At 39.4% G+C, this 26,406-nt stretch overlaps 1 long non-coding RNA gene across 1 annotated transcript in view; it reads left to right on the top strand.

The window, feature by feature from the left end:
• LOC124512329 (uncharacterized) overlaps positions 1-20,786 on the top strand; it is an 802,440-nt gene extending 781,654 nt beyond the window's left edge. Inside the window, exon 3 of the long non-coding RNA XR_006962102.1 lies at positions 20,640-20,786. This is a non-coding gene — a long non-coding RNA (uncharacterized LOC124512329). The remainder of the gene's footprint in view (positions 1-20,639) is intronic.
• The last annotated feature ends 5,620 nt before the right edge of the window (positions 20,787-26,406 follow it).

Raw genomic sequence — 26,406 nt, 5'->3', positions numbered from 1 at the left:
AGAGGGGAGTGAGTCTTGATCTCAGAGAGACAGAGAGAAAGTGGCACACAGGACTGCACAAGAGAATACTTCCCCAAAACCAATGACTTGGAAATGAGAGGGGCTGATTATTGCAAGTTTTTATAAGCATCAAAGCCCAAACTCTGAAGTTTTAGAAGTCTACACCACCTCTGGGTGGACCCTGGAAGGCATAGCAGTACTCCTGTGGGAAAGGAGGGCAGAGGCATGGGAGTAGACAGTGTAGTAGTCTAAGAATCCCCTGGGTCACACTAGGAGAGACAATTTCCCTTCTTGGAGTGCATTTGGGAGAGGTAGCATGGTCTCTCAGGGGACAAAAGAGATGGTGGGAGCCAACATGCTGCCCCATTCATTAGCATAGGAACACAGACCCCTTTTTGAGGGCAGCAAACCTTGGTGTTGGTTTTTTGCTGTACTTGACCATAAACTCCAAGCTGCTGCGTGATCTTGTGACTGCTTTTCTGGGACTAACCGGCACAACTGCAGTGTGAGGAGACCCTCCCCCAGAGGATCAGCAAAGGTCACCATGCCAGGTCCCTAAAATTTGGAGTTTGAAACCCAGCTGTGTGCCTGAGATAAAACACAGGCAGACAGCTCTGGTACAGGGTGAAGGCAGGGATCTGAGGGAAGCCAGGGACACAAGAGGGGAGAGTGTTCACTGTTCTGTGAGAGTTTCCAGAATAGTGGCAGATGTGAACTCCATGCTCCAGGGACTGAAGTGTGGGATGATACCATTTCTCCCTACTCCCCTGCGCCTCGGCACTGACAGACCTCAGTGAGCAACACAGTGTCCCCAGTGGAGGCTGGAGCAACTTACACCAACCCCTACCCACTGCGCCCTCCAGGTGCATCTTTTCTAGGCAAGTCAGCCTGAGAACCAGGGCATCAGGCCCATCACCCAGAAAACCAATACAATTCCCCACACACACCAAGTCTACTGATCATGGAGAGCTGCAAATCTCCAGCTCCAGGGGAAACAGGATCTAGCCTCTTAATAAGCAGACTAAAACACACTTATTTAAAACTTGCCACACTGTGGACAAGGTCCAAACACTCCCCACTGCAGTCAAGGACAAAATCTGCAGAGGACTGTCCTGAGGAAGAAAGCAGCCAAAATACAACAGCAGAGTGCATGCTCTGAAATACTTCCTGAAGCATCAATCCATGGACAGTACAGCACCTCTTCTTAATTTAATAGCCATCAGTCTCAGTCAGGAGCAGAATATATAACAAATTTCGTAACACACACACACACACACACACACACACACACAAACAATAACCTAGATAAAATGACAAAATAAAGGAATTCACCCCAAAAGAAAGAACAGGAAGAGGTCATGGCCAGGGATATAATCAAAAGAGATATAAATAATATGTCTGAATCAAAATTTAAAACAACAATCGTAAGGATATTATTTGTGATTCAGAAAAGCATAGAAGACACTAGAGAATCCCTTTATGTACAGGTAAAAGAACTAAATTCTAGTCAGCCCAAAATAAAAAATACTATAACCCAGATGCAAAACTGAATGGATGTGGTGACAATGAAGATGGACAAAGCAGAGGAACAAATCAGTGATACAGAATATAAAATTACAGAAAATAGTGAAGCTGAAAACAATAGGGAAAGAAAAGTATTAGATCACAAATGTAGCCTTAGGGAACTCAATGGCTCCATAAAGCATAAAAACATTTGTATCATAGCAGTCACAGAACGAGAGAGGGAAAAGGAGCAGAAGGTTTATTTGAGAAAATTATAGCTGAAAACCTCCCTAATCTGGGAAAGGAAACAGTCATCCAAACAAGGAAGCACAGAGAACTCTTATCAAATTCAATAAGGCCAGCCAAAATGAAGACATATCATAGTACAATTTGCAAAATATAGAAATAAAGAAATAATCTTGAAAACTAACCTTACCAACATCCTAACCAACAGGGAAAGATAAATCAGGTTATCAGTAGATCTCTCACAAAAACCTGGCAGGCCAGATGAGAATGGCAGGATATATTCAACATGCTGAAGGGGAAAGTATGCAGCCAAGAATACGTTATACAGTATGGTTGTCATTCTGAACAGAAGAAGAGATAACGAGCTTCCCAGACAAACAAAAACTAAAGGAGTTTGTGGCCACTAAACTAGCCCTATAAGAAATATTAAAGGGGTCCCTTTAAGTGGGAAAGAAACACCAAAACCAACAAAAAACTAGAAAGGAACAGAGAAAATCTCCAGAAAGAGTGACCTTCTAGGTAACACAATGGCACTAAATTATCATCTACCAATAATTACTATGAACGTAAATGGACTAAATGCTCTAATCAAAAGATATAGGGTATCAGAATGGATTTAAAAAAATAAGACCCATCTATATGCAACTTAAAAGAGACTCATTTTAGACCTAAAGACATCTGCAGATTGAAAGTGAGGGGATGAAGAACCATCTATCATGCTAATGGAAGTCAAAAGAAATCCAGAGTAGCTCCACTTATATCAGACAAACTAAATTTTAAACCAAAGATTGTAACAAGAGATGAAGAAGGGTTTATATCATAATTAAGAGGTCTATCCACCAAGAAGATCTAACAGTTGTAAACACTTATGCCCCCAACTTGAGGGACATACATATATAAATCAACTAATAACCAATATAAAGAAACTCATTGAATACAATAATAGTAGGGGACTTTAACACCCCACAATCAACAAGAAAATAATGACTTTGAATGATACACTGGACTGAAAGGACTTAACAGACATATTCAGAACACATTATTTTACAGTGAACATGGAACATTCTCTAGAATAGACTAAATACTGGATCACAAATCAGCCCTCAACCAGTACCAAAAATTGGGACCATATTAAGCATATTTTCAGATGACAACACTCTGAAACTTGAAATCAACCACAAGAAAAAATTAGGAAAGACCACAAATACATGGAGGTTAAAGAACATCCTACTAAAGAATGAATGGGTTAACCAGGAAATTAAAAAATTAAAAAAAAAAAAAATAGAGGCCAAGAAAAATAGAAGTGAACTGGGTGGTTCAGTTGGTTGAGCATCTAACTCTTGATTTTGGCTCAGGTCATGATCTCACAGTTCATGGGATCTAGACCCACGTCTGGCTGTGCACTGACAGTACAGGATCTGCTTGGGATTCTACCTTTCCCTTTCTCTCTGTCCCCTTCCCTGCTCACTTGCTCTCCCTCTCTCAAAATAAGCTTTAAAACGACTTTTTTAAAAAAGAAATAAAAATATAGGGAATCAAATGAAAATGAAATCATGATAGTGATTGTCCAAAACCTCTGCAACACAGCAAAGGAGGTCCTAAGAGGGGGGTATATAGCAAAACAGGCCTACCTCAAGAAGAAAGAATGGTCTTAAATATACAACCTAACCATACACCTAAAGGAGCTAGAAAACAAACAACAAATAAAGCCTAAAGCCAGCAGAAGAAAGGAAATAATAAAGATTAGAGCAGAAAGAAACAATATAGAAACAGACAAACGAGAAAGAGTAGAAAGATCAATGAACATGGGGCACCTGGGTGGCTCAGTCTGTTAAGTGTCCAACTTCAGCTCAGGTCATGATCTCATGGTTCATGAGTTCCAGTCCCACATCAGGCTCTGTGCTGACAGCTCAGAGCCTTAAGCCTACTTCAGATTCTGTGTCTCCCTCTATGTTCCTTCCTCCCCTGCTTGTGCTCTGTCTCTCTCTCTCAAATATATTTAAAAAAAAAATTTAAAAGAAAAGAAGGTCAATGAACCTAACAGCTGGTTCTTTAGAAGAATTAAAATTGATAAACTCCTAGCCAGACTTATCAAAAATAAAAGAGAAAGGACCCACATAAATAAAATCACAAATGAAAAGAGAGATTACAACCAACACCACATAAATACATATAATTATAAGAGAATAGTATGAAAAATTATATGCCAACAAACTGGGCAATATGGAAGAAATTTACAAATTCCTAGAAACATACAAACTACCGAAACTGAAGATGGAAGAAACAGAAAATATGAACAGACTCATAACCAGCAAAGAAATTAAATCAGTAATCAAAACTCTCCCAATAAACAAAAGTCCAGACTTTCTAGGAGAATTCTACCAGACATTTAAAGGAGAGTTACTACCTCTTCTTCTCAAACAGTTCCAAAAGAGGAAATGGAAGGAAAACTTCCAAACTCCTTCTATGAGGTCAGCATTTCCTTGATTCCAAAACCAAAGACCCCACTAAAAAGAAGAATTATAGGCCAATATCCCTGATGAACATGGATGCAAAAATTCTGAACAAGATATTGGCAAATCAAACCCAAAGTACATTAAAAGAATTATTCACCATGATCAAGTGGGATTTATTCCTGGGCTGCATGGTGGTTTAATAGCTGCAAATCAATCAATATGATACATCATATTAATAAAATAAAAGCTAACAAAGGATATAGGAGTGCTGATTTGAAGGGGCACAGGCACCCCAATATTTATAGCAGCACTATCGACAATAGCCAAAGTATGAAAAGAGCCCAATTGTCCATCAAGTGATGAATGGATAAAGAAGATGTAGTGTGTGTGTATCCATGTATGTATGTATGTATGTACATTGTATAAATATACATACACACAATAGAATATTAGTTGGTAATCAAAAAGATTACCATTTGCCATGTTGCCATTTGCAACAATGTGGATGGAACCAGAATGTATAATGCTAAAGGAAATAAGTCGGTCAGAGAAAGCAAGTATTTTATGATTTCACTCATATGTAGAATTTAACAAACAAAACAGATGAACAGAGGCGAAGGGAAACAAAGATAAGATTAAAAAAATAGAGAGGGACAATGTCACTCATCATCAAGGAAATACAAATCAAAGCCACATTGAGATACCACCTCACACCAGTCAGAGTGGATAAAATTAACAACTTAGGAAACAACAGATGCTGGTGAGGATGTGGAGAAATGGGAACCCTGTTGCACTGTTGGTGGGAATGGAAACTGGTGCAGCCACTCTGGAGAACAGTATGAAGTTCATCAAAAAATTAAAAATAGAACTACCATACAACCCAGCAATAGCACTACTAGGAATTTATCCAAACAATACAGGAGTGCTGATTCATAGGGACACATGTACCCCAATGTTTATAGTGCTTTTTATAAAAAATGGAATACTACTTAGCAATGAGAAAAAAAAATGAAATCATGCTATTTGCAGCAATGTGGATAGAATTGGAAGGTATTATGCTGAGTGAAATAAGTGGGTCCGAGAAAGACAGATATATTTCCACTCATATGTGGACCTTGAGAAACTTTACAGAAGACCATGGAGGAAGGGAAGGGGAAAAAAAAAGTTACAGAGAGGGAGGGAGGCAAACCATAAGAGACTATTAAATACAGAGAACAATCTGAGGGTTGATGGGGGGGGTGGGGGAGAGAGGAAAATGGGTGATGGACATTGAAGAGGGCAGTTGTTGGGATGAGCACTGGGTGTTGTATGTAAGCGATGAACCACAGGAATCTATCCCAAAAACCAAGAGCACACTTTACACACTGTATGTTAGCCAATTTGAAAATAAATTATATTAAAATAACAATAATAAATAAAATAAAATAAAATAAACAGAGAGGGAGACAAACCATAAAAGACTCTTTTTTTTTTAATTTTTTTTTCAACGTTTATTTATTTTTGGGACAGAGAGAGACAGAGCATGAACGGGGGAGGGGCAGAGAGAGAGGGAGACACAGAATCGGAAACAGGCTCCAGGCTCTGAGCCATCAGCCCAGAGCCCGACGCGGGGCTCAAACTCACGGACCGCGAGATCGTGACCTGGCTGAAGTCGGACGCTTAACCGACTGTGCCACCCAGGCGCCCCTAGACTCTTAAATACAGAGAACAAACTGAGGGTTGCTGGTAGGGTATTGGGTGGGGAATGGGCTAAATGAGTGATAGGCATTAAGGAGGGCACTTCTTGGGATGAGCACTGGGTGTTATAAGTGATGAATCACTAAATTCTATTCCTGAAATCATTATTACACTTGGTAACTAACTTAGATTTAAGTAAAAAATAATAATCAAAAGAATAGATAAATAAATAACCAAAAGGAAAAGAACCATATGATTATCTCAAAAGATGCAGAAAAAGTATTTGACAAAATACAGCATCCATTCTTGATAAAAACCCTCAACAAAGTAGGGACAAATGGAGAATACCTCAACATCATAAAGGCTATATACAAAAGACTCACAGCTAATATCGTCCTCAATGGGGACAAACAGAAAGGTTTTTCCTCTATGGTCATGAACAAGACAGGGATGTCCACTCTCACCATTGTTATTTAACATAGTAGTGGAAGTCCTAGCCTCAGCTCTCAGACAACAGAAAGAAATAAAGGCATCCAAATGGACAAGGAAAAAGTCAAACTTTCACTATTTGCAGACAACATGATATACTACGTAGAAAACTCAAAAGACTCCATCAAAAAATTACTAGAACTGATACACAAATTCAGCAAAATTACAACATATAAAATCAACGTACAGAAATCTGTCGCATTTCTATAAACCAATAATGAATCAGCAAAAAGAGAAATCAAGGAATCAATTCCATTTACAGTTGCACCAAAAACCATAAGATACACAGGAATAAACCTAACCAAAGAGACAAAACATCTATGCTTTGAGAACTATAGAACACTAATAAAAGACACAAAGAAATGGAAACAAAAAATTCCATGCTCATGGATTGGAAGAACAAATATTGTTAAAATATCTATACTACCCAAAGCAATCTACACATTTAATGTTATCCATATCAAAATATCACCAGCATTTTTCACAGAGCTAGAACAAACAATCATAAAAATTCATATGAAACGTCAAAAGACCTCAAATAGTCAAAGCAGTCCTGAAAAAAGAAAAGCAAAACTGGAGGGATCATGATTCCACACTTCAAGCTATATTACAAAGCTGTAATCATCAAGACAGTATGGTACTGGCACAAAAACAGACACATAGTTCTGTGGGACAGAAAACAGAACCCAGAAATGGACCCACAACTATATAGTCAACCAATCTTCAACAAAGCAGGAAAAAGTATCCAATTGAAAAAAGAAAGTCTCTTTAACAAATGGTGTTAGGAAAACTAGATGGCAACAAGCAAAAGAATGAAACTAGACCACTTTCTTACACCATACGTGAAAATAAATTAAAAATGGATGAAAGACATAAATGTGAGACAGGAAACCATCAAAATCCTAGAGGAGAAGACAGGAAAAAATCCCTTTGACCTTGGCTATAGCAACTTCTTACTAGACATGTCTCCAGAGGCAAGGGAAATAAAAGCAAAAATGAATTATTAGGACTTCATCAAGATAAAGAGCTTTTGCATAACAAAGGAAACAATCAACAAAACTAAAAGACAATCTATGGAATAGGAGATGATATTTACAAATGACATATCAGATAAAGAGTTAGTATCTAAAATCTATAAAGAACCTATCAGACTCAACACCCAAAAAATAAATAATCCGGTTAGGAATTGGGTAGGAGACATGAACAAGTATTTTCCAAAGAAGACTTCCAGACGGTTAACAGACACATGAAAAGTTGCTCAACATCACTCATCATCAGGAAAATACAAATCAAAACCACAATGAGATACCAATGAGATATATATTGTATATACATACACCATGGCTTCCTTCCATGGGGTCTACACTAGATCACAGAATGGACACAGGAAGGGATTGATGAATTGGAAAAGCAAATAAAAAAGAGGAACTGGGGGAATTTAAATGTTTTCTTGGCATAAAGAAGATATTTTGTATGAGTATGGAAGTAAGAAATCAGGAAGGACATGAAAGTATGGTTGAGGTATAAATACTGACATTTAAGACATCAGAGATTGGGCAGTTCCTGGGGTATCAATCTTCCAGCCTTGGAAGTGGGTTGAATCTAGCACATCATTAATTGGAATATGCTATACGCCATCATTTTATAAGGTACTAAGAAAGAAAAAAAATGAAGATAATTAAGGTACAATACATTCTTACCACAACTTTTTATAAAAAAAAAAAACCTTTAAAATTTTAGATGCAGATTTTTTCACATATCTCTCCTATACATTTATTTAAAAGGAAAAATGTATACTTATAATAAATTGTTTAAGGCATTCCCCAAATTTTTTCACACTGGATGTAGCTCTGTTCAGATTACCTTTTGACTCATTGATGGTCATATTTTTCTGCACATTACTGTCCTTTGTGTCATTAAGAGCAGCATTTGTCTCTCAGGCTTTCTTTCAAGCCCTTTACCATGCAAACTACCAATTTTAATACTAGCACTTTTTTTTTTCTTTTTTAACTTACCAGAAAGGGTAATCAGAAAGTTCCCAGACAGGAGCACCTGGGTGGCTCAGTCAACTGAGTGTCGGACTTAGGCTCAGGTCATGATCTCACATTTTGTGAGTTCAAGCCCCACTGCTGCTGTCAGTGTGGAGCCTATTTTGGATTTTCTGTCCCCCCCCCACCTCTGCTCCTTCCCCACTTGCACTCTCTCTCTCAAAAATAAATAAACCTTTAAAAAAAAAAGTTCCCAGACAAGAGCCAGGATTCACATTCCTTCCTAAAATTGTCTTTAAATGGTCTGTGGCTGGAAATGTTGAAGGCTTACAGATGTCCCATCATGCCCTGAAAAATAATAACCAAGTCCCTAAACTTTATGTGAGTTTGTTCTTTAATTATTTGAACATATATCCAAATTACATTAAGAATTAACATTTTTGGTGATTTATACACAGCTACAAGCAGTCAATATCAGATTACATTAAGCCAATCTTCTATCAACTCAACCATCATCCATCCATATTCTTAAATCTTTGAGGAGTATCTTATTCTTAGATATTGTTTCGTGGACTAAATTAAATATGGCTAACAACTTCTGGCCTCTGAAATTTTACATATTATTACAGTAATATGATGTTTTTCCCTACCCATGATCAAGTTCTTTATCTCTCTCATACCTCTAACATAAAAATTTCTAAACATGCAAAAATTATTGAGACTTCATCAGCATTTTCCATTTGATTTAATTTATACTTTTTTCCTCAGTTGAATCACATGTTGCTGAAAATTAATCTGCTTCCATTCAAAGTTAGCAAAATTTTCTCACAAATTGATGTTTAGTGATGCAGTGCCTTAAGCATCATCATCTTCAACACATAGCCTCCTGTGGCTTTAAAAGTTCTTTTCATGTATTCTGAGAACTTTGACAATTTTTCCATCTTTATTTGCATATCTAAGCATGAGGCTGGCAATCCTTGTATATATATCTCAGCAATAAAATATAACAGTTTTTTTAATTTTTTGTTTACATTTATTTATTTTTGATAGAGAGAGACAGAGCACAAGTCGGGGAGGAGCAGAGAGAGAAGGAGACACAGAATCCAAAGCAGGCTCCAGGCTCCGAGCTGTCAGCACAGAGCCCGACGCGGGACTCGAACTCACCAGCCGTGAGATCATGACCTGAGCCAACGTCAGACGCTTAACCGCCTGAGCCACCCAGACGCCCCAAAATATAACAGTTTTATCTACTCATGGGAGTTTTCCTTCCTTAGGTCCTATCTTGGCTCTTCCTGTTCAAGTGAATATGGAATTGTTATCATGCCTCCAACTACAAATATCCCCTTAAGTAATATTAAATGTACATGCTGCTGCTCTGTTTCCGTGTCTATTTGGGTTCATAATGTATCACTTTAATGCCAACTATCAGCATAACATTTATTAAGGTATTTAAAATAACAATCAAACCAACACTGTACCTAACTCAATTGCAGCAACAATAATATGAATAGCTGTGGCCCAGTTTGTTCATGCAATGACAGGCAATGCCAACTGCATCACAATTCCTGCCTGGCCCACAACAACTGTAAAACTCCATCCATTTTAAGATTGATCCCAGTTTTTGAAATGCAAAAATGTACATTTGAGAGCCAATGAAGTATGGTGATAGGAGTTGAGAAGAAAGGGGATTTTGGACTCTGGGTGTTAGTAAGTCTCCGCAAGGATGTTGAAGTGGTCTCGGAGAGTGGTGAATCTTGAGATGGAGAGGCCACTTACACATTTAAGCACCCACTTCTCCATTTCCATTTGTCCTTTTCTGTAAACATAGGGGTAATTCAAATACTAATGCCATTTGTTGCATGATTCTTGTATGTCAGGCATTGTTCAAAGTGCCACATATGCATGAATTCCCACAGCTCATGTTACTCTTTACAACAACCCAGTGAGGTTGGCACCATTATCATCGAAATTTTTCTGAGAAAACTGAGGAACAGAGAGGCTAAGTAACTTGCCTATGGTAGTAAGTGGCAGAATCGGGATTAAAATCCAGGTAGTCTGAATCTGAATCCATAATTTAGCCATTATGCTTCTCTATTCATACCTTCCCATGTTTCCCAGCAGGATCAATAGATCTGCTAAAAGAAGTGCCTTATGGCCCTCCAAACCCTTGATTATTGGCACCCATCTTCTATCCCATCCTCTGTCATGCCTACCTGTGGTCTCATGTACAATGCAATGTAATGGCCAAAACAATAAAAGCTAACATTATAATAGTATGTACTTTACAATTTATAAAACATTTATATACATCATGTAACAACCCTCACAACAGTTCTGTCAAGAAGCTATGATTTCCCCAATCTTACAATAAAGATATAGATGTTCTATTAAGGCTAAGAGTAAGTACCTATAATGAGACAAAAAATGCCGTGGATGAAATAGACATTTGTCTCTCTCATACTTTATAGTATGGAGCTTTGGAGGTGCAAGCTGGCAGGGCAGCTAGATGTCATGAAGACATCTTGAGATTCAGGTCCTTCCATCTTATTCATCTGCTATCCCCTAGGGGAGTTGTCTTCATCTACACCATAGAAGCTGGGTCATCCTGCCCCACTAATACAAGGAGAAGGAGAAAGAATGCATGGTAGGCAATTTCCCCACACATCACCTCTCCTTACATTCCACTGGAGAGAACTTAGTCATGATACCATACCCAGCTATGAAGAAGGCTGAGAAATGTGGTCTCTAATTGGGCAACCACGTGCCCACAAAGAAAGAAGGAAAGATTTTAGAGTACAGCAGATGCTCAGAAAGACTATGTGAATTTCCTAAGGGCACTTAGCTAATGAGTCAGAACTCAAACCCAGCCTTCCAACTCCAGACCTAGGAGTTGATTTTCCTACACCAGAGCACCTTCATGATGAAAACTTCAAAGACACCTTAAATAGCATTCCTACCCAATTTACAGAGACTAATCAATCCTGTTTCAATTAAGGCAAGATGAGCAGCCTAGGAAACATGTCCACTCTAAATGGGCAACAAGAGTCCCTGAGGATCAGTTTTTCTCAGAGGTCCCAGCAGAGATGACAAGTAACACAGTCACATTACACTCTCAATGACTTATCCAGATCCTTTTCTTTTTTACACCATTTGGAATGCCAGCTTTTCCGTTATTTCTGTTTTCTCTGCACGTCTGTAGCTCTTGTTAAAATTTGCTAGTAGATGGGATTGAAAAGGAACAGCTTATCTGAGCAGCTGTTAGTCAGCGACAGGCGGCACCTGAAAGCAACATTGTGACATTTTTGGAATGGGAGATTTGGAGGTGAAGAGAGACAGGGAAGATTTTGGAACCCTCAGACTAGCACTAAATAAAAAAAGATTTGAGGTACACTAAGATATGTAAATATTTAATGATGGTTAACACATGGAAGCCAGTAATGTCTGGGTAGAATGCACTGAGATACATCCAGTGAGAACTTAACAGAGGAGAAAGATGATGTGTCATCATTAATGTGACCTTTAATCTTTTCTCTTAACTGAGTCCTGCCCCTCTTGGATCACTGAAGCTCATCTGCCCTGAGCTTGCTCTCGCTCTCTCGCTCTCTCTGGGCTTCAATCCCCTGGCTTCCAGGACTGACTGCAAATGACCCCTGGCGTCACAGCATGACACTCCAAAGAAAAAATGTCACCTGTCCTGACATTGCATTTCACCCAATAACAGAGCAGTTTTGCATGTATATGGCATTTTACACGGTACAAGGTTGGTGCTGTTCAGTGCAGCACCGGCCAGGTGTCTTGTGTAGACATAGCCCTCTCCCTTCCAGGGCTCACCTCCACTTCAGGGTCTCTTCAAGGTCAGGAATAAGAACTTAGTGACTAATGCCTCTCCACCCAGTCTACAGATGGAAAAAGAGGCCCAGAGTGGCAGAATAGCTAGACTTACCTCTTTGAGTGGACAGACTAGAGCAGCACCTCTCCAACTCTGATGTGCACGTGAAGTAGCTGAGATTCCAGATTCTGCACCAACAAGTTCCTAGTGTTTGCCACCCTGGTCCTTATTCTTCGTGCATCACTCCTCATACCTACTTCTCAGTCTGTTGAATGAACTCCGTATTTCATAGAACTCTGCATTTCAATTCTGTGACCAAATGTGATTTATAAATATGAGGTGACATGGGAAGTCATTCTAGAGTTAAGAATCTAGTCCTTACATTCTGATGTTAAAACTCCAAAGCTTTCCATTCACTCCAGCTTTCCTCAACCATTAAGTGAGTTTTATGAAGATGTTTTCTTAGTCTAGACCTAACATACATTCTGAAAATCTGAAGTTAATTTCTTTTGCCTTCATTTTCCTTAGGAAATCCTTACACATATCAGTGAAAGTCTATTTTTAACTATTAGGGAGGGGAACAGAAGACAGTTCTTCTTCAGGATTAATATTCCATTTTACAGTTTTGAGTTTTTAAGCCACATTTAGTCATGTGGATAATTTGCCATAAGAACTTTATTTCCTCCAATTGCTACAGACATCTTAAAGCACACAAGTTCCTTATCTTCTATTCAGTGTGTTGTTGTCACTTTGATCCCCTAAAGTTCAAGGACATTTTTTCCATGTCCATTATGAGGCAGCTGGGAGATCCTAGTGGTTCTCAAGGAGCACCTTCTAATCACAGAGCCTGCAAGGTGACTGATTTCATAAAACAAATGTGCTGCTTATGACTGAATTGTAAGTCTGGCTTTTCAAAGCACCTACAGGTAATTCACAAACAGTCTCATTGAAAAGTGACATATCTGTTAAGATAAATTGGCCTGAAGATGAGACAGTATACCCTCTCCACTTCCCCTCTGTATCAAGAGGGGATTAAAACAACAGTAACAGAAAGATATTCTCTCAACATCAGTTTAAGATAATTATTACTGACGTTGTATCATATATTAATTTTTGTTATCCAATGAGAATTAACTTTCTCACCCCTGGAAATATATTGTGTAATGCCCCTTGGTTTCTTTAAAATCAAAAGCTTTTTTCCAGGCAATTTCATCAGTATATTGTGTTTATTTACCCAATTTCTGCTCTGTTTCTATTTCTTAAAGTTTCTTAAGTCACACCATCTATTATTAGAATATATTCTACTAACGTTCTAGCAGTGACGTGGACATTTCTTTATCCTTTAACATAATGATGTGTGATTCAATGCAGGCCATACATATCTGAGCACCCACGTAAGCAAAAAAAATATTGTTTAGACACTGTGTAAATAAAGATTGTTAATGACAAATGACTCCAGAAAACAACAGCCAATCTTCTGCCTATTTCAGTCATCCATTCATTCCTTAAAAATTTTTTGAATGTCTTTCATGTGACTGACACTGTGAAAGTCACTTGGAAATCAGAGATAAATGGGGCATGGTTTCTACTGTCAAGATGCTCAAGGCTTATTTTTTTAAAATTTATGTATTTAAATTCAAGTTACTTAACACACAGGGTAGTATGGGCTTCGGGAGTAGAATTCAGTGATTCATCACTTACATATAACCCAATGCTCATCCCAACAAGTGCCTTCTTAAATGCCCATCATCCATTTAGCCCATATCCACACCCATCTCTCCTCCAGCAACCCTGAGTTTATTCTCTGTATTTAAGAGTCTCTTATGGTTTGCGTCCCTCTAAGAAACAAAACTGATGAACACAGAGGAAGGGAAGGAAAAATAAGATGCTCAAGGCCTATTAGAGAGTAATACTATTAAAGACAATTGTCCTTCAGGGTAATAAGTGCTACTGCAGAAGAATTCAGTGTTCCTGTGGGATTACACTGAATGATCATCTAACTAACAAGGTCAAGGAAGTATTATACAGAAGACACTTGAGCTTGATTAGTAGGATTTAGCCATTCCTAGAGGGAGAGAAGAGGAAATGGGCATATCTGACTTGGGGGATAGCACCTGAAAAGGCCAAGAATTTATGGAGGCAATATACATGGACTTCAGGTGCGTCTGAATGGTTGGGAATAGAAAGTGACAAAAAGTGAAAAGCGATGTGCCTAGAGAAACATTGGAAAGGGGTCAGAGAAAACTCAGTTCCAGTCTTTCCAACTCCAAACACTGGTGCTTCTACCATACCAAGCTGTTCAGAGCAACTATATGAAAAGCCATACATGCCATACATTCTGTAGGAGGCTGGAGGAAGCAGAAGTCACGTTAGGTTGGCTCAATCATGGAAGAGTCTATAGAGTAAGAAGAAACTTCACTGCATCTGATTCATGTTGAACAGTTGGAAAGTGTCATGGTGTGCACGTTCCTGTGTCTTTTTTATCCTTTTCCGACTGGATCATTTCCAATAGCATATAATGGGTTCAAGGGATTACCATCTTAAGAAAACCTTCCTTGGGGAACCTGGGTTGGTTAAGCGTCCGACTTTGGCTCAGGTCATGATCTTGCAGTTCGTGGGCTCAAGCCCCACATTACGATCTATGCTAACAGCTCAGAGCCTGGAGCCTGCTTTTTATTCTCTCTCTCTCTCTCTCTCTCTCTCTCTCTCTGTCTCTCTTTGTTCCTCCTCCATTCATGCTGTCTCTGTCTCTCAAAAATAAATAAATATTTTTAAAAAATTTTTCAAGAAAATCTTCCTTGACCCCACATCCCACACCCCCTTCCACTCTACCTTATTTCCCTGCTGTTCTTCCTGTGTAATTTTTTGCAGGGTCTTTTACACCAGACAGTCTCCATGTCCTTACCTCTAGTTCTATCCTCAATGATTCTAGTCTGGCTTCCCACCATCAACCTGAGGAAGCATCTCTTATCAAGGTCATTGATGCTGCCATGGTTATCCCACTAGTCAATAACATTTGAAATAGTGACCACTCCTTCCTTCTTGACCAAATCTTCTCTCTTGGCTCCTTTGACATCCTTTCCTGGTTTTCCTTCTATTTCCCCTTCTACTCTGTCAAACACCTTCCCTATGCATCCTCTAAATGTTGAAGAACTTAAGGCTCAATCTTTGGCTCATTTCTCCATTCTCTACTCTCTCTTCCTAGATAATCTCAACAATCCTTCTGGAGTTAAATGTGTTATGCTATTGACTCTGAAACTTGTACCTCTAGCCTACAATTTACTGAAATTGGAGGCAAACGTCTAAATTCTTACTTGATGTCTTCACCTGACTATCCCATAGGCAATTCAAATTAATATCTCCAAAACAGAATTCATCATCTCCCCACTTGTCCTCTACTTCTTGTCTTACCTATCCCTTTAGCTGTTCACCCAGGAAAATCATGGAGAGTAAGAAGGAACAAAGGAAGACAGGAAGCAACCAGTTTATAAAGGACCAATGATGGAAAAGATGAAATCTGGGATTAAAGATGGTATATTAGAGGGGAACCTGGCTGGCTCAATTGGTTAGGTGTCCAAGTTCAGCTCAGGTCATGATCTCACGGCTCCCTGAGTTCAAGTCCTACTCTGGGCTCCATACTGACAGTGCAGAGCCTGCTTGGAATTCTCTCTGTCCCTCTCTCTCTGCCCCTTCCCCTTTCATGTGTGAATGCTCTCTCTCTCAAAATAAATAAGCTATTATTAAAAAAATTATATGTTAGGGGCGCCTGGGTGGCGCAGTCGGTTGAGCATCCGACTTCAGCCAGGTCACGATCTCGCGCTCCGGGAGTTCGAGCCCCGCGTCAGGCTCTGGGCTGATGGCTCAGAGCCTGGAGCCTGTTTCCGATTCTGTGTCTCCCTCTCTCTCTGCTCCTCCCCCGTTCATGCTCTGTCTCTCTCTGTCCCAAAAATAAATAAACGTTGAAAAAAAAATTTTTTTAATAAAAAAAAAAGATTATATGTTAGATAGACTATCACCAGCTGCTTTAACAAATAAGTCGTAAAATTCTAGTGACTTAACACAAGAGAAGGTTATCACATACTTATGGCACTGTCCAGGCATTTGCCAAGTGTCTTCACGTGGTAATTCAGGACATAGTCACCTTCTGCCCGGTGGCTCCACCATCCCCTTGGACCTCAGAGTTCTTTGAATCTTGTCAGAGGTCCTGAGAAGAAAGGGCTGAGAATGCACAATCATTTCTTAAAACCCCAGCTCAGAAGAGAAGCATATAACTTCTGCTCATATTCTATTTGGAGAAAACTAATCACACAATCCTGCTTTGATTCAAGGAGACTGGGAAGAGTAGTCTCAAGCTGGACAGTTGCCCACTGTGGAAAGGGAAGTACACATGTGTGGTGGTTAGCTAGCTGTCTCTGCTACAGACAGATAACCCATAGAACCCAGACCTGGGGTTTATCTGAGGAAAAGTAAAGATCTAAGGAGAAATTACAAATACAGTGAAAAATAATTTTCATGTGAAGAAAGAAAAGAGTATTATGTGAGGGTAGAGAAGAGAATTGAGATGTTACAATACTATAAAATTTTTACAAGGGGATTTCTTATACCTTCCCTTGTAAGTTAACCTGAAGCTCCTGCTCTCTGGACTCCTACAAGCTATATTTCTTTAGGATATGAAAAAGTACCATCTCTCCATGAGACTACCATGGAAGAAAAACTGAAAACTGGATTTCTACTAGCTCCTGCCAGTGTTTTTAAATGAATGAACACACAAATATGTTCTGACAGTTGCAAGAACAGGATAAATAATGAAGTAGATCCAGAAAAAGATATTGTCAGCTAATTGTTCTCTGCTACTTTCTTACGTTCCCTTGGATGTCTGTTACAAATGAAGTTTTTAGTAAATGTAGTTTTCAAGGTAGCCTGACATCTTACCTAGGAATTTGGCAGCCCTGTGTAATGAGCTGCCAGAGAATGGGATGGCAGGTAATGAAGAATTGAGTGCTCTAAACTCCCTTCCTCCTCTTTGACTTCATGTTCTTATTATTAAGAAGTGGGTCATGAACAAGAAGAGAACTTTATTCAAGTGTCGTGACAGATCAGCTGCCAAAGTATATCCCTGGGTTGGAAGAGACAGAAAATCACAAAGTCCTGCAGGGCATGGATCATAGAGGGAATATCAAGGTCACAGACAATGGCCAGATTGGCAGCCATAAGCCTTTCTCCTTCTAAGAAGTTTGGCTTTCCCACAGAATCAATGACCTGGGATACTAGCCACACCAGAATAGAGAACACAGACTTGAAAGAAATGGGTGGTGTCATGTCAGGTGGAGATCAGTAGAGTCCCAAACTATGAAATATAAGAGTCTAAATCCTCCTCAGGACAAATATTCAGGGGATAATATTCTAATATGATGCTCTGTAACTTGTTAGAAATGAAAAATAAACAGCTGGTGGCACTTTTCCATAAGTCAGGGTGGCTGTGGGACATGTTCTCACCCACTTAGTTGCCAAAAAGACTTCCAACTAGGTTGCCATGGAGACAACCTAGAAATCAAAGACATGACTTAAATTATTAAAATCTACTAATCCAAGAAGGAGAAACTCTGATTGAATAGGTTTTCACTGAGACTGGCAATACTTATCTCAGGGAAAATGAAGAATTAAAACCTTTTTCTACATTGTTTATGAGCTGTGACACCAGGTTTATAGCACTGTATTCACTATTAGTTTAGACATAGAGATATTTATAGCACAGTAAATTCTTCTTTCAGTTTATCAACGTATATATGATTTATCATGTATATTAGTCTCACACATAACAAATGTGGTAATCAATGCCCCCCCAACAAATAATCTATGTTCTATCCCAGTTCAATGTCAGAAGATGGCACAAGAATAATTCATTGGTAGAAAAATCTGCCATTTGACTTGTGATGCTGGTGGCTTGTGAATTAAATACAGTCATGAACATAAAACAGCTTTTGCACAGAAGGCCACCCTGTTCAAAGTCTATCCCCCAGGAATCTAGAGAGCATCTAGATAGAATTCTAGCATTCAGGGCTTAGGTATTCAGTGGCACTGAGATGAGTTAAAGGACAATGTCTACCACTAAACACCCTTGCTTAGGCCAAGTAGAAAACTTGATGTATTAGATAGATGGTACGAACTTGTATCTTCCCAAATCCCTCCTACTTAAAATTGCCTGCCTCACTAGTATAATAATCTCTGCCCTTCCTAACTACTCAACCAGAAAACATGATCTTAGAGTCATTCTTTTGCTTTAGACAGCAAATGTACATACAGCCAGTGTCTCCAGAGAAATAAGGAAACTCAAAGAAACCACTTTGGTTGTTGACAGAGAAGACAGACAACCACCAAACAGGTATTGTGGACCAAAGCAAATCCTTGTAAGACTCATCAAACAATAATGGGTGAACAAGAGGTTCTCCTTTCAGAGAGGAAAGGAAGGCAGAAGTGGCATGAAATTTAAGGAATACTTACCTCCTAGGTCTTCTCTCTTAGAAACAAAATGGCACCTTATATGAAGTGGAAATTAACTAAATTTACTAAAAATGAAGGGATTCCATTCCTCTAGCATCCAATTCCTCTTCCTGACAGTACCTTCCTCTTTCTCCTATCCTTTCCCCCATATCCTCAACCTACAGTTGTTTCTAACCACCACTGCAACAAACTATAGAAAAGAAAAAGATAATAAATAATGGAAACTGCCAATATCCATTCATCCTTTCCTCCTCACTTAGAGAATCCCAATTTTGTTTTGGGAGGCAATATGACCACTGAGAAATATTCATCTCCTCAGACTCTATTCCATTGTGGAACACCATGGAACATAGTTCTGGCCAGTAAGATGTAAGCAGAGTAGGGAAGCTCTTGTTTTGCTGGTAAAAGTATTTGTTGGCATAATCCTTCTCCTCCTGCCCTTTCTTTCCTTTCTTCTAGAATGGAAATACAAAGCTGTACTGAGCAAAAGGTTAATAGAACTTTGTTATCATCTTATATCAGGAGTAGGAAAACCATGGCCCAGGGGTACTAGTGGGGGGCTAGAAGGTGCCTTGGTTTTTAAAGTTTCCCTTGAGGACCCAGCTTAGACTGCAGACTAATTGTTATGTAAAAACAATAAAGCTCTTTTGATGAAGACATTATGTCTGTTTTATGCCACTAAAAAGTAATGTTGTCCAATATGCCATGGCTGTTATTTGACAGTGTGAGAATTTCCATGAGCGGAGACACATTTAAATATCAGGGAATGATGGAAGAGATGCCCAAAGGTACATGTCTATACCAAATCAGGAGCTGTGGCTTAATGGCTTGGCAGCATTGTCAAGGATTTGGAAGGAACAAGGTTAGAAAATTGGTGGTTAGGAGGTCTAGGAAGGAGGTATGTAGACAGCTATTTTTGAATAGACACAGAATGTGAAAAATATTTTTGTCCCATGTGAATGATCTCAGAGGATTTTAACATACAGGTGGTTTGGACAGCCAATCCATAAAGAGTCATCAGCCTCTTTCTCCAGCCACCCCTGCCATTGCCCAACAAGCTCATGAACAAAATGGCCATGGCAGCAAGGATGGAGGTTATGCATGGGCTCAAAACCACAGGCTTCCACTTGCCAAGGCCAACCTGGCTTCAGCTACTGCTGAGTGCCCAATCTGCAAACAGCCAGCAACTATGTGAATGGATTACGGAAGCAGACCTTCCTACAGTCAAGCCTTGAGATGATTACAGTCCCAGCCAACAGCTTCACTGTAACTTCATGATAAACCCAGAGATAGAAACATGCAGCTGAGCTGCTTCCTACTTTCTAACACACAGAAACTCTGATATAATAAATGTTTATTATTTTAAGCTGCTAATCTTGAAGTAGTTTGTTACACAATAGTAGATAATGTATATTTAGAGTGAAAAACACTGTGACCAGAGAGTCCCAGATAACCTAGATGTGATAGTGGTAAAGAACTCCAAGAGATATACTCAAGGCTTTTTTTAATTTTACTTTTCTATCTTGGTATTTTTTTTTAATTCTTACATTATGTGACAAATAGAAGCATGCCTTATGGCTAGAGTTAAGTAGCTGATTTCCAAAAAATGAAATTTCTTTTTTATTATTTCCCCAGAAGATTATATCTGGATATTGACAGCTTGGAGAAAGTTCCCCTTAAGTGCCATCTCTTTCACCTGTCAGCTGTCATCCAAAGCACCATGATGATGATAGGAACTTATAAAAATAAAAGGGAGAGTGGATGATCAGAGTCATAAAAACAGCTGTGTGACATCTCTGACGCAGTAATAGCCAAGAAAAATGAAAATTTATAATGGCTATGAGAGTTAAAATTGAGAATTCATAAAACCATGATGAATAAAACCAGGATGAATAGGAACATCTCAGCTTCTAATTCTTTCTCACTCTGATTGATTTGCCCTTCCTATAGAACAGAGTGCAGCCACCTCTGAGTGACCAATGGACTCTGACATGAAACCAAACCCGACTTCCACAGATCTTTTAATCAGGAATAATTTTTATTCATGTATCGGTCCCCAGCCAGCTGACACTCAAAGAGCAACCACAATCACTTTCAACGGATTTATTTCCAGGTATAAATCTATGTCTTTTTAATTGCATTTTTGTTGTTGTTGTTCAGAAAAAGATTAATTCCGTGACCTTGCAATATAATTTTCCTCTTTGATTTTCTAACAAAGAAAATAGGTCTTTGGAGAAATCATCACTATGGACAAGTTTCTTTTATCAGAAAGCTATTTATTCTCCTTTCTCTCCTATCTAGTAAAGATACAGATCTTGTACCTTAGCTCCAGAACTAGTGTCCTTATCTCAAGTCTTTAAGATTTAATCTATTTCATTTTCTACCTTAGGTCTGCAATTATTCACTACAAATCACTTGCAAATAACCTTTGGTTACTTTATCACTTCCGGATGTCAAGAGATCACTGCAATTTTTACTTCAATATTATCCTATAGGAATTAAATTTTAAAACAATGTATGATCTTCACTGTGGCGTTGTCACATCTCCTCAAAGAATGTGTTAAACTACCCATTGGCATGGTTTTCAGATCTAGGGACACCAGTTGCTCGTGAGCTAAAATCAATTTGCCAAGTAATGAAACAATCATCCTTACCCATTTCCCTAGTTAGTATTTTCCATATTCAATGGAAATTCTGACCTCTTCTTTCTGTCTTCCTCTAAGCAAATGATTAAAGACAAAACACTGACCTTGGGTCTCCAAGACCCAGACTCTCCAAACTTCACCTAATGTCACCTGACCTTTTTCTATTTAAGATTGGTTGTAAGGCCCTACAATTACACAACCAGCAAAGGCAGACACAGCATTAATAATTAAGATAGGAAACCAAGCTAACAACATTGCTTCAAAGTTTGGGAAAATGTCTGAGATAGGAATCACAGGAGAGGGAAAGCACTCAAGAAATGTAATTTCTTACCATTTTATTTAGCTTATGCATATAAATACATGGTATATTCATTCCGAGTTTGTAGTAACAAATTACTCCAATGTTGGTGACATCAAACAACAGAAATTTATTCTTTCACAGCTATGGAGGCCAGAGGTCTGACATCAAGGTGTCTTGGAAGTTTGTGCAGGAGCATCTTTCCCTGCCTCTTCCTGCTTTTGATGGTTCAAGGCATTCCTTGGCCATCATTCCAATACCTGCCTCTGTGGCCCCACTGTCTCCTTCACTCTTCTGTATCTTCTCTTCTATCTGTCTCAAATAACCCTCTTTGTCTTGCAATTGGATTTAGGGCCCATCTGGGAAATCTAGGATAATGATCTCCTCATATCAAGATCTTTAATTACATCTGCAAAGGCCCTTTTCTCAGCTAAAGTAACATTTACAGGTTCCAGGAATTTGACATGATCATTTTTCAGATGCTCATACATGAGTATATGGATAAAGGTAGGGACATACACTCAGGGGAACCTATTTCTGTGCTGGTTGAAGAATGAGATATTGGATCAGTTGAGTACAACCACAGCAGGTTAGCATTTTTTGATGTCTGCTTTGTGCTCGTCATGTGTGATTCTGTGAAAATACAGAAATTTTAAAACTTGGTTCAATTTTCAAACTGTTAGAATAGAATAAAATACACTTGATGCTAGAAACCTGCTAATGCACAGAAAAGAAAGAGCATGTGGGCACATGAGTTAGAAAGAACAGAGTTTAAATCCTGGCTGTACTGAACTCCAGTTGTATGATTATGGGTGAGTTAATTTGTTCATTATTTTTTTAAAAAAAATAAATAAATATTGTGGTTATAAGAGTAGTTTGGAGAGATGTATGGAGAGGGAAACTAACCACTGAAGTAGAGCCTTGCTATGGTCCATGGGAGAAAGGGGATTTAACGCCTACTCATTAGCACTCTTAGGTATGTTATACTTTCGACTTTATTACCACCTCACAATAATGCTAAGGCATAGCTGTGTAATCCGCAATATATAGGTGAGCAGAGAGGGTGAATAACTTGCCCAAAGTCTCACAGCTGTTGACCAATACAGCTGGAGTCCAAATGCAGCTCTTTCTGACCACAGAGTCCATTGAAATGAGAAAAATGATTAGGATGTGTTGACTAACCTTATCGTGCTAATCATTTTTGTAATATCTAATCATTAAAATGTGCACCTTAAACTTACACAACGTTTAATATCAATTATATCTCAACAAAACGGGGGAGGGAGAGAAATTGTAAAAGCGCTCTTTTGTGCATTCAATGGGAGTTGCATGCCCAGGTTATGGATAGAACATAATTCTTACTTGGATCAGGGAAGAGAGTAAAGAAAGGCACAAGGGCATTTAAAGCAGTGCAAAGACTTGGAAATCTAAATCAGTATCTAAAACTGGTTGGTGTCTACAATAAAGGATTAAATATGAGAGCTTGGGAAAAATAGGAAAAATAAATGGTAAGGCTTATAGATTGAAGCTCACTGTCTAAAATATCCTTTCTGGTATTTATTCAGATGTCACCTGTGACATGTTGGCCATGTTCAATGCATAGTGAGAGGTCCTGAGATGTGTAAGAGAATAGGTAAGTCACAGCTCTTGCCCTCAAGAAGCAACCTAAAGTATACTAGGTCAGTCATCTGGAGGTTTGGCCATGGGGCAAGAGGAATCCAGGCTAGCATCAAATTAGGAACTTCCCAGTTATCTCCTATCTCAAGTCTGAATATCTAGAGTAGAGGGATCCTAAATATAGCCACAGATTTTGTATTTTGTTCCCATTCCATAGGATCTTCCCACCTCAACCACAACGTGCTGCCCAGGCTTTCTGCTAACTCTACCTCCACCCCACCTCCAGCCACCTACCACGTTCTGAAGGGAGGAACTGGAACAGTCATCCTGAATTCTAACCACTGAGCTAGGTGACCTCACATACTTGCCTAGTTCTTACCAGTCCCCTTGGGAGTTGTAACCAGTTACTGGTTCTTCTCACATGAAGGCCAGACCCAAATATCGGTCAAGATGCCAGTGCCTTTGCCCTTTTGTGATTCAGGCCAGTTCTCTGGGTAGTAACACCAGCCTGTATTTGATGGAAGGTTTTTCACATTTGTTCAGACTTCGCTGCAAGGGACAGGGTACCTGCCACTTCTGTCCTGATAACTTTTTCTATTCCCATCCATCTGGCCCTCTCACAGCATATGCCTAGCAGCACTTAATGGAGGTGTTTGTCAAGTGACTGAGATGCACAGGGAGCTGTATAACAAATGAAGTAAATTAACAAGGAGCTACCCAAAGGACGAATGAAATGAGCAGGGTAGTGTATAACAAACGAGTGAAAAGACCAGGGAAGGGAAAGTTTGGAGGTCTCAGTGAGGGTGGAGAGCTAACACAGGCAGAGGCAGGTACATGGGCTGTGGCAGAATAACAGAACCACTGAATTTAGAGGGTTCTATTTCCTTACATGTCGGTCTTCACATTAGTGAGTCAACTTCCTTCATGTATTTGAAGAAATGTTTTTGTCATATTATTCTCAGGTCACCTAAAATAGAGGTGGGGTCAGCACTCAAAAAAACAAAGTACTCCTGTGATTTAAAAATAAGCTATTTCCCAGGAAGAGATGGATGGGTTAAACTGTTCTATACATGTTCTGCTCAACCATATCAATTTCTTGGGTGGGTTGTTTTCCTAACAATTGTAGAGAAAGTGACCCCAAGATTCCCAGAATCAATCATGGCTAATCTCAATAGTGTGTTATTCCAGGAAATGCTCTGATCTAACAAAGGTTTCTTTCAAATGACGCCTCAATTGCCTAAAATTTATACCTACCCAATGCCCTGGTACCTTCTGTGATTCTGAGTCAGCGATAATTATCTTAGGTTTTCTAAGCTTTATTATTAACAGAGCCAAATCCAAAGAGGAAGCAAAACAGGTTAAGGGGACATCTCTCCTCTCATAATTCACAGAGTGTCAGTATAAAGCACCCAGACGATGACAGATAATTACAAAACAGTATTTATAGCTAACGCCTAAGTATTCAATCCAGTTTATGGATTAGACTCTCCTGCCCCATTACTTTACCTATTTTCTTTCCATCTCAGTGCTTCCCATCATCACCAAATATTAGATTAGCAAGAAACAAAAATAAAACTCAAACTAGTCTGTGAAGAACCTAGGGTCTCAAAGATGGTTGGTAAGGATTAAAGCAATTGACATTTTTGGATTAGCATAAATTTCTACCATCCATGCTTTCCCTGTGTTCACCTGTGTTTACTAGCATAGTAATCCTTTCAGATTCTCCACAAAGTAAATACTTATACCTAAGGCTCTTCTCCGCATCTAGGGTGAGGCCATGGTGAAATGACATGACTTGGTATGAAAAAAGACAGTTGTGCTAATTTCACATGAAAGTCAGAGGAACAAGAATGGGTCTGTGCCTTGCAACTCCCACGGCCCACAGACTGTATAAAACCACACCCAAAATGTACACCCATCCCAATGCTGAAATGCCCTGAAAGCTTCAATCAAGAGACCTTTCCTGGAACAGATCTAGGAAATGTCACCCATGGTGGGCCTACATTCTCCCTCTTTCTTAGGAAGGACAGCACACTTATTCCACACAAATTTAAGAGATTTCATCTTTCCTGTTTCTTTCTTTGGCATTTTCCAGGCAAGTAGATCTGAGGGTGAACTTTAAAGTGTGATTTGATTACAGGATTTTTATACTGGTTGTGAGGCACTGCTTCCCTCAGTTACCCTCTGTCCTCTTGAGTCTGCAGAGTGGTGATTTGGACCTGACTCACTTGCTCTGCAGGGGAGGATAAAAATGATGGTCATAGTAATGCCTTTTGGCATTTACCAAGAATTTGCCATCCACAAGGCACTGTACCAAGTTCTCTGTGGTTTATTTTATGAGCTGATTACTATAAGGCACAACCAGGAAACGGCTCTATTTTTCTCCTGTTACTGGCATGCTACATCAAAGCTTACTGTGCCCCCCAGACAACATCTCAGGCAGTTCCCACCACTTTAATGCAATTTAAGACTCACTCCCAGGTATTAAAAAATTCAGTAGTATCATATAAAAACAGCAATATCATATCTTATTTACAATTTCTTCCTTGCTTCCTAATTCAGTTCTGGCCCATGGGCCAAACACATGCCATAGGTACATGATCTAGTCTCTCACACCGTTTCCACCTTTCACTTTCCATCTTTGCCCTCTTCCACACTCAGGGAGGCAGGGAGGTGGGGACGATGAAGGGGAGCAAACTATAGAAAATCCCCCTGAGATCACTGTAGCCAGACATCAAGCCTTCAAGTTATATAGGGGCCCGTCCTTCAGAGCCTCCCTGACAGACGTGTTGAATTTGGCACTGACCGGTTCTCTGACCTGGGCCCTGGGCTCTCTGGACAGCCTCTTCCAGTCCCCCCCCCCATCTCCTATTCTCAGCAGTCCAACCTTGGCCTCTAATTGCTGCTGTCTCCCTCCCCCTTGCAGGTGCCCTTTTGGGGGAAGGTCCCTTCAAGATGGCTGGTAGCCTGTTTACCTCTACTGGTGATGGTGATGGGAACTCAAACGTCATTATAGATTGGCCCAGATGCAGTGCTCCCCTGCCCCCCTTCTCTACCTCTGAGGGCTGTTCCAGACAGCCTACCCACTTCATAACTCTCTATGAAGGAGACAGGCATCAATCTTACTCTCCAATCCCAGGGACACGTGAAGTTTCCC

Source organism: Lynx rufus, unplaced genomic scaffold (genome assembly GCF_022079265.1).
Source record: "Lynx rufus isolate CCGP_SWC_20201006 ecotype Redwood Valley unplaced genomic scaffold, mLynRuf1.p SCAF_1, whole genome shotgun sequence".
NCBI classification, from domain to species: Eukaryota; Metazoa; Chordata; class Mammalia; order Carnivora; family Felidae; genus Lynx; species Lynx rufus.
Note: the sequence above shows the minus strand (reverse complement) of the source record. Positions and strands in the feature narration are given on the sequence as shown.